Source organism: Petromyzon marinus, unplaced genomic scaffold, assembly GCF_048934315.1.
Source record: "Petromyzon marinus isolate PM22_M1 ecotype Great Lakes invasive population unplaced genomic scaffold, UKy_Petmar_22M1.pri1.0 PM_G_Scaffold_24, whole genome shotgun sequence".
NCBI lineage: Eukaryota > Metazoa > Chordata > Hyperoartia > Petromyzontiformes > Petromyzontidae > Petromyzon > Petromyzon marinus.
Window position 1 is genome coordinate 2,456,240 of NW_027422806.1, and position 13,041 is coordinate 2,469,280.

Here is a 13,041-nt window from a genome sequence, read left to right on the forward strand (position 1 = left end):
CCGCCCGGGACTGCCCGGCACCGCTCGGGACCGCCCGGGACCGCCCGGGACCGCCCGGGACCGCCCCGGACCACCCGGGACCGCCCGGGACCGCCCCGGACCGCCCGGGACCGCCCGGGACCGCCCGGGACCGCCCGGGACCGCCCGGGACCGCCTCGGACCGCCCGGGAGCGCCCGGGACCGCCCGGGACCGCCCGGGACCTCCCCGGACCACCCGGGACCGCCCGGGACCGCCCAAGACCGCCCGGGACCGCCCGGGACCGCCCAGGACCACCCCGGATCGCCCGGGACCGCCCGGGACCGCCCGGGACCGCCCGGGACCGCCCGGGACTGCCCCGGACCGCCCCGGACCGCCCGGAACCGCCCGGGTCCGCCCGGGACCGCCCAGGACCGCCCCGGACCACCCGGGACTGCGCCGGACCGCCCGGGACCGCCCGGGACCGCCCGGGACTGCCCGGGACCGCCCGGGACCGTCCGGGACCGCCCGGTACCGCCCTGGAACGCCCCGGACCGCCCCGGACCGCCCCGGACCGCCCGGGACCGCCCCGGACCGCCCGGGACCGCCTGGGACCGCCCGGGACCGCCCTGGACCACCCGAGATCGCCCGGGACTGCCCGGGACCGCCCGGGACCGCCCGGGACCGCCCGGGACCACCCGGGACCGCCCTGGACCGCCCGGGACCGCCCTGGAACGCCCCCGACCGCCCGGGACCGGCCCGGACCGCCCGGGGACCGCCCCGGACCGCCCGGGACCGCCCCGGGCTGCCCGGGACCGCCCTGGACCGCCCGGGACCGCCCCGGACCGCCCGGGTCCGCCCGGGACCGCCCCGACTGCCCGGGACCGCCCGGGACCGCCCCGGACCACCCCGGACTGCCCAGGACCGCCCCGGACCGCCCGGGACCGCCCGGGACCGCCCGGGACCGCCCCGGACTGCCCGGGACCGCCCGGGACCGCCCCGGACCACCCCGGACTGCCCAGGACCGCCCCGGACCGCCCGGGACCGCCCGGGACCGCCCGGGACCGCCCGGGACCGCCCGGGACCGCCCGGGACCGCCCCGGACCACCCGGGACAGCCCGGGACCGCCCGGACCGCCCGGGACCGCCCGGGACCGCCTTGGACCGCCCGGGAGCGCCCGGGACCGCCCGGGACCGCCCGGGACCGCCCCGGACCACCCGGGACCGCCCGGGACCGCCCGGGACCGCCCAGGACTGCCCGGGACCGCCTGGGACTGCCCGGGACCACACGGAACCGCCCGGGACCGCCTGGACCGCCCGAGACCGCCCGGGACCGCCCCGGACCGCCCGGGACCGCCCAGGACCGCCACGGACCACCCGGGATCGCCCGGGACCGCCCGGGACCGCCCGGGACCGCTCGGGACCGCCCAGGACCACCCGGGACCACCCGGGACCGCCCCGGACCGCCCGGACCGCCCGGGACCGCCCGGGACTGCCCAGGACCGCCCCGGACCGCCCGGGACCGCCCGGGACCGCCCAGGACCGCCCGGGACCGCCCCGGACCGCCCCGGACCGCCTGGGACCGCCCGGGACCGCCCGGGACCCCCCGGGACCGCCCGGGACCGCCCTGGACCGCCCGGGACCGCCCTGGAACGCGCCGGACCGCCCGGGGACCGGCCCGGACCGCCCGGGACCGCCCCGGACCGCCCGGGACCGCCCCGGACTGCCCGGGATCGCCCGGGACCGCCCGGGAGCCGCCCGGACCGCCCGGGACCGCCCGGACCGCCCCGGACTTACCGGGACCGCCCGGGACCGCCCGGAACGCCCCGGACCGCCCGGGACCGCCCGGGACCGCCCCGGACCGCCCCGGACCGCCCGGGACCGCCCAAGACCGCCCGGGACCGCCCGGGATCGCCCGGGACCGCCCGGGACCGCCCGGGACCGCCCGAGACCGCCCGGGACCGCCCGGGACCGCCCGGGACCGCCCGGGACCGCCCGGGACCGCCCGGGACCGCCCCGCACCGCCCGGGACCGCCCTGGACCGCCCGGGACCGCCCGGGACCGCCCGGTACCGCCCGGGACCGCCCCGGACCGCCCCGGACCGCCCGGGACCGCCTCGGACCACCCGGACGCCCGGGACCGCCCGGGACCGCCCCGGACCGCCCCGGACCGCCCGGGACCACGCGGGACCGCCGGGGACCGCTCCGGACCGCCCGGGACCGCTCCGGACCGCCCGGGACCGCCCGGGACCGCCCGGGACCGCCCGGGACCACCCGGGACCGCCCGGGACCGCCCGGGACCGCCCCGGACCGCCCGGGACCGCCCCGGACCGCCCGGGACCGCCCAGGACTGCCCGGGACCGGCTGGGCCCACCCGGGACCACACGGGACCGCCCGGGACCGCCCCGGACCGCCCGGGACCGCCCGGGACCGCCCCGGAACCGCCCGGGACCGCCCGGGACCGCCACAGACCACCCAGGATCGCCCGGGACCGCCCGGGACCGCCCGGGACCGCCCGGGACCGCCCGGGACCACCCGGGACCGCCCCGACTGCCCCGGACCGCCCGGGACCGCCCGGACCGCCCCGGACCGCCCGGGACCGCCCGGGACCGCCCGGGACCGCCCAGGACCGCCCGGGACCGCCCCGGACCGCCCCGGACCGCCTGGGACCGCCCGGGACAGCCCGGGACCACCCGGGACCGCCCGGGACCGCCCCGGACCGCCCCGGACCGCCCAGGACCGCCCCGGACCGCCCCGGACCGCCCCGGACCGCCCGGGACCGCCCCGGACCGCCCGGGACCGCCCGGGACTGCCCGGGACCGCCCAGGACCGCCCCGGACCGCCCCGGACCGCCCGGGACCGCCTGGGACCGCCCGGGACCGCCCTGACCACCCGAGATCGCCCGGGACTGCCCGGGACCGCCCCGGGACCGCCCGGGACCGCCGGGATCGCCCCGGACCGCCCGGGACCGCCTGGACCTCCCGGGACCGCCCTGGACCACCCGAGATCGCCCGGGACTGCCCGGGACCGCCCGGGACCGCCCGGGACCGCCCGGGACCGCCCTGGACCGCCCAGGACCGCCCTGGAACGCCCCGGACCGCCCGAGGACCGGCCCGGACCGGCCCGGACCGCCCCGGACCGCCCGGGACCGCCCCGGGCTGCCCGGGACCGCCCGGGACCGCCCGGGACCGCCCCGGACCGCCCGGGTCCGCCCGGGACCGCCCCGGACTGCCCGGGACCGCCCGGGACCGCCCCGGACCACCCCGGACTGCCCAGGACCGCCCCGGACTGCCCGGGACCGCCCGGGACCGCCCGGGACCGCCCGGGACCGCCTCGGACCGCCCGAGAGCGCCCGGGACCGCCCGGGACCGCCCGGGACCGCCCCGGACCACCCGGGACCGCCTGGGACCGCCCGGACCGCCCGGGACTGCCCGGGACCGCCCGGGACCGCCCGGGTCCGCCCGGGACCGCCTCGGACCGCCCAGGAGCGCCTGGGACCGCCCGGGACCGCCCGGGACCGCCCCGGACACCCGGGACCGCCCGGGACCGCCCAAGACCGCCCGGGACCGCCCAGGACCGCCCGAGACAGCCGGACCGCCCGGGACCGCCCGGGACCGCCCGGACCACCCCGGATCGCCCGGGACCGCCCGGGACCGCACGTGACCGCCCGGGACCGCCCGGGACCGCCCCGGACCGCCCCGGACCGCCCGGAACCGCCCGGGTCCGCCCGGGACCGCCCGGGACCGCCCCGGACCACCCAGGACTGCGCCGGACCGCCCGCGACCGCCCGGGACCGCCCGGGACTGCCCGGGACCGCCCGGGACCGTCCGGGACCGCCCGGGACCGCCCTGGAACGCCCGGGACCGCCCGGGACCGCCCGGACCGTCTGGGACCGCCCGGGACCACACGCGACCGCCCGGGACCGCCCCGGACCGCCCGGGACCGCCCGGGACCGCCCGGGACCGCCCGGGACCGCCCGAGACCGCCCGGGACCGCCCGGGACCGCCCCGGACCGCCCGGGACCGCCCCGGACCGCCCGGGACCGCCCCGGACCGCCCGGGACCGCCCGGGACCGCCCGGGACCGCCCGGGACCGCCCGGGACCGCCCGGGAGCGCCTCGGACCGCCCGGGGAGCGCCCCGGGACCGCCCAGGACCGCCCGGGACCGCCCCGGACCACCCGGGACCGCCCGGGACCGCCCAAGACGCCCGGGACCGCCCGGGACCGCCCGAGACAGCCGGGACCGCCCGGGACCACCCGGGACCGCCCCGGACCACCCCGGATCGCCCGGGACCGCCCGGGACCGCACGGGACCGCCCGGGACCGCCCGGGACCGCCCCGGACCGCCCCGGACCGCCCGGAACCGCCCGGGTCCGCCCGGGACCGCCCGGGACCGCCCCGGACACCCAGGGACTGCGCCGGACCGCCCGCGACCGCCCGGGACCGCCCGGGACTGCCCGGGACTGCCCGGGACCGTCCGGGACCGCCCGGGACCGCCCTGGAACGCCCGGGACCGCCCGGGACCGCCCCGGACCGTCTGGGACCCGCCCGGGACCACACGGGACCGCCCGGGACCGCCCCGGACCGCCGGGACCGCCCGGGACCGCCCGGGACCGCCCGAGACTGCCCGGGACCGCCCGGGACCGCCCCGGACCGCCCGGGACCGCCCGGGACCGCCCCGGACCGCCCCGGACCGCCCGGGACCGCCTCGGACCACCCGGGACCGCCCGGGACCGCCCGAGACAGGCCGGGACCGCCCGGGACCGCCCGGGACCGCCACGGACCACCCCGGATCGCCCGGGACCGCCCGGGCCCGCCCGGGACCGCCCGGGACCGCCGGACCGCCCGGGACTGCCCCGGACCGCCCCGGACCGCCCGCGACCGCCCGGGTCCGCCCGGACCGCCCAGGACTGCCCCGGACCACCCGGGACTGCGCCGGACCGCCCGGACCGCCCGGGACCGCCCGGGACTGCCCGGACCGCCAAGACCGCCCGGGACCGCCCGGACCGCCCGAGACAGCCGGGACCGCCCGGGACCGCCCGGGACCGCCCGGGACCGCCCCGGACCACCCGGGGACCGCCCGGGACCGCCCAAGACCGCCCGGGACCGCCCGGGACCGCCCGAGACAGCCGGGACCGCCCGGGACCGCCCGGGACCGCCCCGGACCACCCCGGATCGCCCAGGACCGCCCGGGACCGCACGGGACCGCCCGGGACCGCCCGGGACCGCCCCGGACCGCCCCGGACCGCCCGGAACCGCCCGGGTCCGCCCGAGACCGCCCGGGACCGCCCCGGACCACCCAGGACTGCGCCGGACCGCCCGCGACCGCCCGGGACCGCCCGGGACTGCCGGGACCGCCCGGGACCGTCCGGGACCGCCCGGGACCGCCCTGGAACGCCCGGGACCGCCCGGACCGCCCGGACCGTCTGGGACCGCCCGGGACCACACGGACCGCCCGGACCACCGCCCGGGACCGCCCGGGACCGCCCGGGACCGCCCGAGACCGCCCGGGACCGCCCGGACCGCCCGGGACTGCCCCGGACCGCCCCGGACCGCCCGGAACCGCCCGGGTCCGCCCGGGACCGCCCAGGACCGCCCCGGACCACCCGGGACTGCGCCGGACCGCCCGGGACCGCCCGGGACCGCCCGGGACTGCCCGGGACCGCCCAAGACCGCCCGGGACCGCCCGGGACCGCCCGAGACAGCCGGGGACCGCCCGGGACCGCCCGGGACCGCCCGGGACCGCCCCGGACCACCCGGGACCGCCCGGGACCGCCCAAGACCGCCCGGGACCGCCCGGGACCGCCCGAGACAGCCGGGACCGCCCGGGACCGCCCGGGACCGCCCCGGACCACCCCGGATCGCCCGGGACCGCCCGAGGACCGCACGGGACCGCCCGGACCGCCCGGGACCGCCCCGGACCGCCCCGGACCGCCCGGAACTGCCCGGGTCCGCCCGAGACCGCCCGGGACCGCCCCGGACCACCCAGGACTGCGCCGGACCGCCCGCGACCGCCCGGGACCGCCCGGGACTGCCCGGGACCGCCCGGGACCGTCCGGGACCGCCCGGGACCGCCCTGGAACGCCCGGGACCGCCCGGGACCGCCCGGACCGTCTGGGACCGCCCGGGACCACACGGGACCGCCCGGACCGCCCGGGACCGCCCGGGACCGCGGGACCGCCCCGGGACCGCCCGCAGACCGCCCGGGACCGCCCAGGGACCGCCCCGGACCGCCCGGGACCCCCGGACCGCCCGGGACCGCCCCGGACCGCCCCGGGACCGCCCGGGACCGCCCGGGACCGCCCGGACCGCCCGGGACCGCCTCGGACCGCCCGGGAGCGCCCGGGACCGCCCCGGGACCGCCCGGGACCGCCCCGGACCACCCGGGACCGCCCGGGACGCCCAAGACCGCCCGGGACCGCCCGGGACCGCCCGAGACAGCCGGGACCGCCCGGACCACCCGGGACCGCCCCGGACCACCCCGGATCGCCCGGGACCGCCCGGGACCGCACGGACCGCCCGGGACCGCCCGGGACCCGCCCCGGACCGCCCCGGACTGCCCGGGAACCGCCCGGGTCCGCCCGGGACCGCCCGGGACAGCCCCGGACCACCCAGGACTGCGCCGGACCGCCCGCGACCGCCCGGGACCGCCCGGGACTGCCCGGGACCGCCCGGGACCGTCCGGGACCGCCCTGGACCGCCCTGGAACGCCCGGGACCGCCGGGACCGCCCGGACCGTCTGGGACCGCCCGGGACCACACGGGACCGCCCGGGACCGCCCCGGACCGCCCGGGACCGCCCGGGACCGCCCGGGACCGCCCGGGACGCCCGAGACCGCCCGGACCGCCCGGGACCGCCCCGGACCGCCCGGGACCGCCCCGGACCGCCCGGGACCGCCCCGGACCGCCCGGGACCGCCCGGGACCGCCCGGGACCGCCCGGGACCGCCCGGGACCGCCTCGGACCGCCCGGGAGCGCCCGGGACCGCCCAGAACCGCCCGGGACCGCCCCAGACCACCCGGGACCGCCCGGGACCGCCAAGACCCGCCCGGGACCGCCCGGGACCGCCCGAGACAGCCGGGACCGCCCGGGACCACCCGGGACCGCCCCGGACCACCCCGGATCGCCCGGGACCGCCCGGGACCGCACGGGACCGCCCGGGACCGCCCGGGACCGCCCCGGACCGCCCCGGACCGCCCGGAACCGCCCGGGTCCGCCCGGGACCGCCCGGGACCGCCCCGGACCACCCAGGACTGCGCCGGACCGCCCGCGACCGCCCGGACCGCCCAGGACTGCCCGGATGCCCGGGACCGTCCGGGACCGCCCGGGACCGCCCTGGAACGCCCGGGACCGCCCGGGACCGCCCGGACCGTCTGGGACCGCCCGGGACCACACGGGACCGCCCGGGACCGCCCCGGACCGCCCGGGACCGCCCGGGACCGCCCGGGACCGCCGAGACTGCCCGGGACCGCCCGGGACCGCCCCCGGACCGCCCGGGACCGCCCGGGACCGCCCCGGACCGCCCCGGACCGCCCGGGACCGCCTCGGACCACCCGGGACCAACCCGGGACCGCCCGAGACAGCCGGGACCGCCCGGGACCGCCCGGGACCGCCACGGACCACCCCGGATCGCCCGGGACCGCCCGGGACCGCCCGGGACCGCCCGGGACCGCCCGGGACCGCCCGGGACTGCCCCGGACCGCCCCGGACCGCCCGGAACCGCCCGGGTCCGCCCGGGACCGCCCAGGACCGCCCCGGACCACCCGGGACTGCGCCGGACCGCCCGGGACCGCCCGGGGCCACCCGGGACTGCCCGGGACCGCCCAAGACCGCCCGGGACCGCCCGGGACCGCCCGAGACAGCCGGGACCGCCCGGGACCGCCCGGGACCGCCCGGGACCGCCCCGGACCACCCGGGACCGCCCGGGACCGCCCAAGACCGCCCGGGACCGCCCGGGACCGCCCGAGACAGCCGGGACCGCCCGGGACCGCCCGGGACCGCCCCGGACCACCCCGGATCGCCCGGGACCGCCCGGACCGCACGGGACCGCCCGGGACCGCCCGGGACCGCCCCGGACCGCCCCGGACCGCCCGAACCGCCCGGGTCCGCCCGAGACCGCCCGGGACCGCCCCGGACCACCCAGGACTGCCGCCGGACCGCCCGCGACCGCCCGGGACCGCCCGGGACTGCCCGGGACCGCCCGGGACCGTCCAGGACCGCCCAGGACCGCCCTGGAACGCCCGGGACCGCCCGGGACCGCCCGGACCGTCTGGGACCGCCCGGGACCACACGGGACCGCCCGGGACCGCCCGGGACCGCCCGGGACCGCCTGGGACCGCCCGGGACCGCCCGAGACCGCCCGGGACCGCCCGGGACCGCCCCGGACCGCCCGAGACCGCCCCGGACCGCCCGGGACCGCCCCGGACCGCCCGGGACCGCCCGGGACCGCCCGGGACCGCCCGGGACCGCCCGGGACCGCCTCGGACCGCCCGGGAGCGCCCGGGACCGCCCGGGACCGCCCGGGACCGCCCCGGACCACCCGGGACCGCCCGGGACCGCCCAAGACCGCCCGGGACCGCCCGGGACCGCCCGAGACAGCCGGGACCGCCCGGGACCACCCGGGACCGCCCCGGACCACCCCGGATCGCCCGGGACCGCCCGGGACCGCACGGGACCGCCCGGGACCGCCCGGGACCGCCCCGGACCGCCCCGGACCGCCCGGAACCGCCCGGGTCCGCCCGGGACCGCCCGGGACCGCCCCGGACCACCCAGGACTGCGCCGGACCGCCCGCGACCGCCCGGGACCGCCCGGGACTGCCCGGGACTGCCCGGGACCGTCCGGGACCGCCCGGGACCGCCTGGAACGCCCGGGACCGCCCGGGACCGCCCGGACCGTCTGGGACCGCCCGGGACCGCACGGGACCGCCCGGGACCGCCCCGGACCGCCCGGGACCGCCCGGGACCGCCCGGGACCGCCCGGGACCGCCCAAGACTGCCCGGGACCGCCCGGGACCGCCCCGGACCGCCCGGGACCGCCCGGGACCGCCCCGGACCGCCCCGGACCGCCCGGGACCGCCTCGGACCACCCGGGACCGCCCGGGACCGCCCGAGACAGCCGGGACCGCCCGGGACCGCCGGGACCGCCCGGACCACCCCGGATCGCCCGGGACCGCCCGGGACCGCCCGGGACTGCCCGGGACCGCCCAAGGACCGCCCCGGACCACCCGGGACTGCGCCGGACCGCCCGGGACCGCCCGGGACCGCCCGGGACTGCCCGGGACCGCCCGGGACCGTCCGGGACCGCCCGGGACCGCCCTGGAACGCCCCGGACCGCCCCGGACCGCCCCGGACCGCCCGGGACCGCCCCGGACCGCCCGGGACCGCCTGGGACCGCCCGGGACCGCCCTGGACCACCCGAGATCGCCCGGGACTGCCCGGGACCGCCCGGGACCGCCCAGGACCGCCCGGGACCACCCGGGACCGCCCTGGACCGCCCGGGACCGCCCTGGAACGCCCCCGACCGCCCGGGACCGGCCCGGACCGCCCGGGACCGCCCCGGACCGCCCGGGACCGCCCCGGGCTGCCCGGGACCGCCCCGGACCGCCCGGGACCGCCCGGGACCGCCCGGGACCGCCCGGGACCGCCTGGGACCGCCCGGGACCGCCCTGGACCACCCGAGATCGCCCGGGACTGCCCGGGACCGCCCGGGACCGCCCAGACCGCCCGGGACCACCCGGGACCGCCCTGGACCGCCCGGGACCGCCCTGGAACGCCCCCGACCGCCCGGGACCGGCCCGGACCGCCCGGGACCGCCCGGGACCGCCCGGACCACCCCGGACTGCCCAGGACCGCCCCGGACCGCCCGGGACCGCCGGGACCGCCCGGGACCGCCCCGGACTGCCCGGGACCGCCCGGGACCGCCCGGGACCGCCCCGGACCACCCCGGACTGCCCAGGACCGCCCCGGACCGCCCGGGACCGCCCGGGACCGCCCGGGACCGCCCGGGACCGCCCGGGACCGCCTGGGACCGCCCCGGACCACCCGGGACCGCCCGGGACCGCCCGGACCGCCCGGGACCGCCCGGACCGCCTGACCGCCGGGGAGCGCCCGGGACCGCCCGGGACCGCCCGGGACCGCCCCGGACCACCCGGGACCGCCCGGGACCGCCCGGGACCGCCCAGGACTGCCCGGGACCGCCTGGGACTGCCCGGGACCACACGGAACCGCCCGGGACCACCCCGGACCGCCCGGGACCGCCCGGGACCGCCCCGAACCGCCCAGGACCGCCCAGGACCGCCACGGACCACCCGGGATCGCCCGGGACCGCCCGGGACCGCCCGGGACCGCCCGGGACCGCCCGGGACCGCCCAGGACCACCCGGGACCACCCGGGACCGCCCCGGACCGCCCCGGACCGCCCGGGACCGCCCGGGACTGCCCAGGACTGCCCCGGACCGCCCGGGACCGCCCCGGACTGCCCGGGATCGCCCGGGACCGCCCGGGACCGCCCCGGACCGCCAGGGACCGCCCGGACCGCCCCGGACTTCCCGGGACCGCCCGGGACCGCCCAGGAACGCCCCGGACCGCCCGGGACCGCCCGGGACCGCCCCGGACCGCCCCGGACCGCCCGGGACCGCCCAAGACCGCCCGGGACCGCCCGGGATCGCCCGGGACCGCCCGGGACCGCCCGGGACCGCCCGAGACCGCCCGGGACCGCCCGGGACCGCCCGGGACCGCCCGGGACCGCCCGGGACCGCCCCGCACCGCCCGGGACCGCCCTGGACCGCCCGGGACCGCCCGGGACCGCCCGGTACCGCCCGGGACCGCCCCGGACCGCCCCAGACCGCCCGGGACCGCCTCGGACCACCCGGGACCGCCCGGGACCGCCCGGGACCGCCCCGGACGGCCCCGGGACCGCCCGGGACCGCCCCGGACCGCCCCGGACCGCCCCGGACCGCCCCCAGACCGCCCGGGACCGCCTCGGACCGCCCGGGACCGCCCGGGACCGCCCGGGACCACCCGGGACCGCCCGGGACCGCCCGGGACCGCCCCGGACCGCCCGGGACCGCCCCGGACCGCCTGGGACCGCCCAGGACTGCCCGGGACCGCCTGGGACCACCCGGAACCACACGGGACCGCCCGGGACCGCCCCGGACCGCCCGGGACCGGCCCGGGACCGCCCCGGACCGCCCGGGACCGCCGGGACCGCACAGACCACCCAGGATCGCCCGGGACCGCCCGGGACCGCCCGGGACCGCCCGGGACCACCCGGGACCGCCCCGACTGCCCCGGACCGCCCGGGACCGCCCGGGACCGCCCCGGACCGCCCGGGACCGCCCGGGACCGCCCGGGACCGCCCAGGACCGCGCCGGGACTGCCCCGGACCGCCACGGACCGCCTGGGACCGCCCGGGACAGCCCGGGACCACCCGGGACCGCCCGGGACCGCCCCGGACCGCCCCGGACCGCCCAGGACCGCCCCGGACCGCCCCGGACCGCCCCGGACCGCCCGGGACCGCCCCGGACCGCCCGGGACCGCCCGGGACTGCCCGGGACCGCCCAGGACCGCCCCGGACCGCCCGGACCGCCCCGGACCGCCCGGGACCGCCCCGGACCGCCCGGGACCGCCTGGGACCGCCCGGGACCGCCCTGGACCACCCGAGATCGCCCGGGACTGCCCGGGACCGCCCGGGACCGCCCGGGACCGCCCGGGACCGCCTGGACCGCCCGGGACCGCCCTGGAACGCCCCGGACCGCCCGGGACCGGCCCGGACCGCCCGGGACCGCCCCGGACCGCCCGGGACCGCCCCGGGCTGCCCGGGACCGCCCGGGACCGCCCAGGGACCGCCCCGGACCGCCCGGGTCCGCCCGGGACCGCCCCGGACTGCCCGGGACCGCCCGGGACCGCCCCGGACCACCCCGGACTGCCCAGGACCGCCCCGGACTGCCCGAGACCGCCCGGGACCGCCCGGGACCGCCCGGGACCGCCCGGGACCGCCTCGGACCGCCCGGGAGCGCCCGGGACCGCCCGGGACCGCCCGGGACCGCCCCGGACCACCCGGGACCGCCCGGGACCGCCCGGACCGCCCGGGACTGCCCGGACCGCCCGGGACCGCCCGGGACCGCCCGGGACCGCCCGGGACCGCCTCGGACCGCCCGGGAGCGCCCGGGACCGCCCGGGACCGCCCGGGACCGCCCCGGACCACCCGGGACCGCCCGGGACCGCCCAAGACCGCCCGGGACCGCCCGGGGACCGCCCGAGACAGCCGGGACCGCCCGGGACCGCCCGAGACAGCCGGGACCGCCCCGGACTGCCCGAAACCGCCCGGTCCGCCCGGGACCGCCCGGGACCGCCCCGGACCACCCAGGACTGCGCCGGACCGCCCGCGACCGCCCGGGACCGCCCGGGACTGCCCGGGACCGCCCGGGACCGTCCGGGACCGCCCGGGACCGCCCTGGAACGCCCGGGACCGCCCGGGACCGCCCGGACCGTCTGGGACCGCCCGGGACCACACGGGACCGCCCGGGACCGCCCCGGACCGCCCGGGACCGCCCGGGACCGCCCGGGACCGCCCGGGACCGCCCGAGACTGCCCGGGACCGCCCGGGACCGCCCCGGACCGCCCGGGACCGCCCCGGACCGCCCGGGACCGCCCGGACCGCCCGGGACCGCCCGGACCGCCCGGACCGCCCGGGACCGCCCGGGACCGCCTCGGACCGCCCGGGAGCGCCCGGGACCGCCCGGGACCACCCGGGACCGCCCGGACCACCCGGGACCGCCTGGGACCGCCCAAGACCGCCCGGGACCGCCCGGGACCGCCCGAGACAGCCAGGACCGCCCGGGACCACCCGGGACCGCCCCGGACCACCCCGGATCGCCCGGGACCGCCCGGGACCGCACGGGACCGCCCGGGACCGCCCGGGACCGCCCCGGACCGCCCCGGACCGCCCGGAACCGCCCGGGTCCGCCCGGGACCGCCCGGGACCGCCCGGACCACCCAGGACTGCGCCGGACCGCCCGCGACCGCCCGGGACCGCCCGGGACTGCCCGGGACTGCCCGGGACCGTCCGGGACCGCCCGGGACCGCCCTG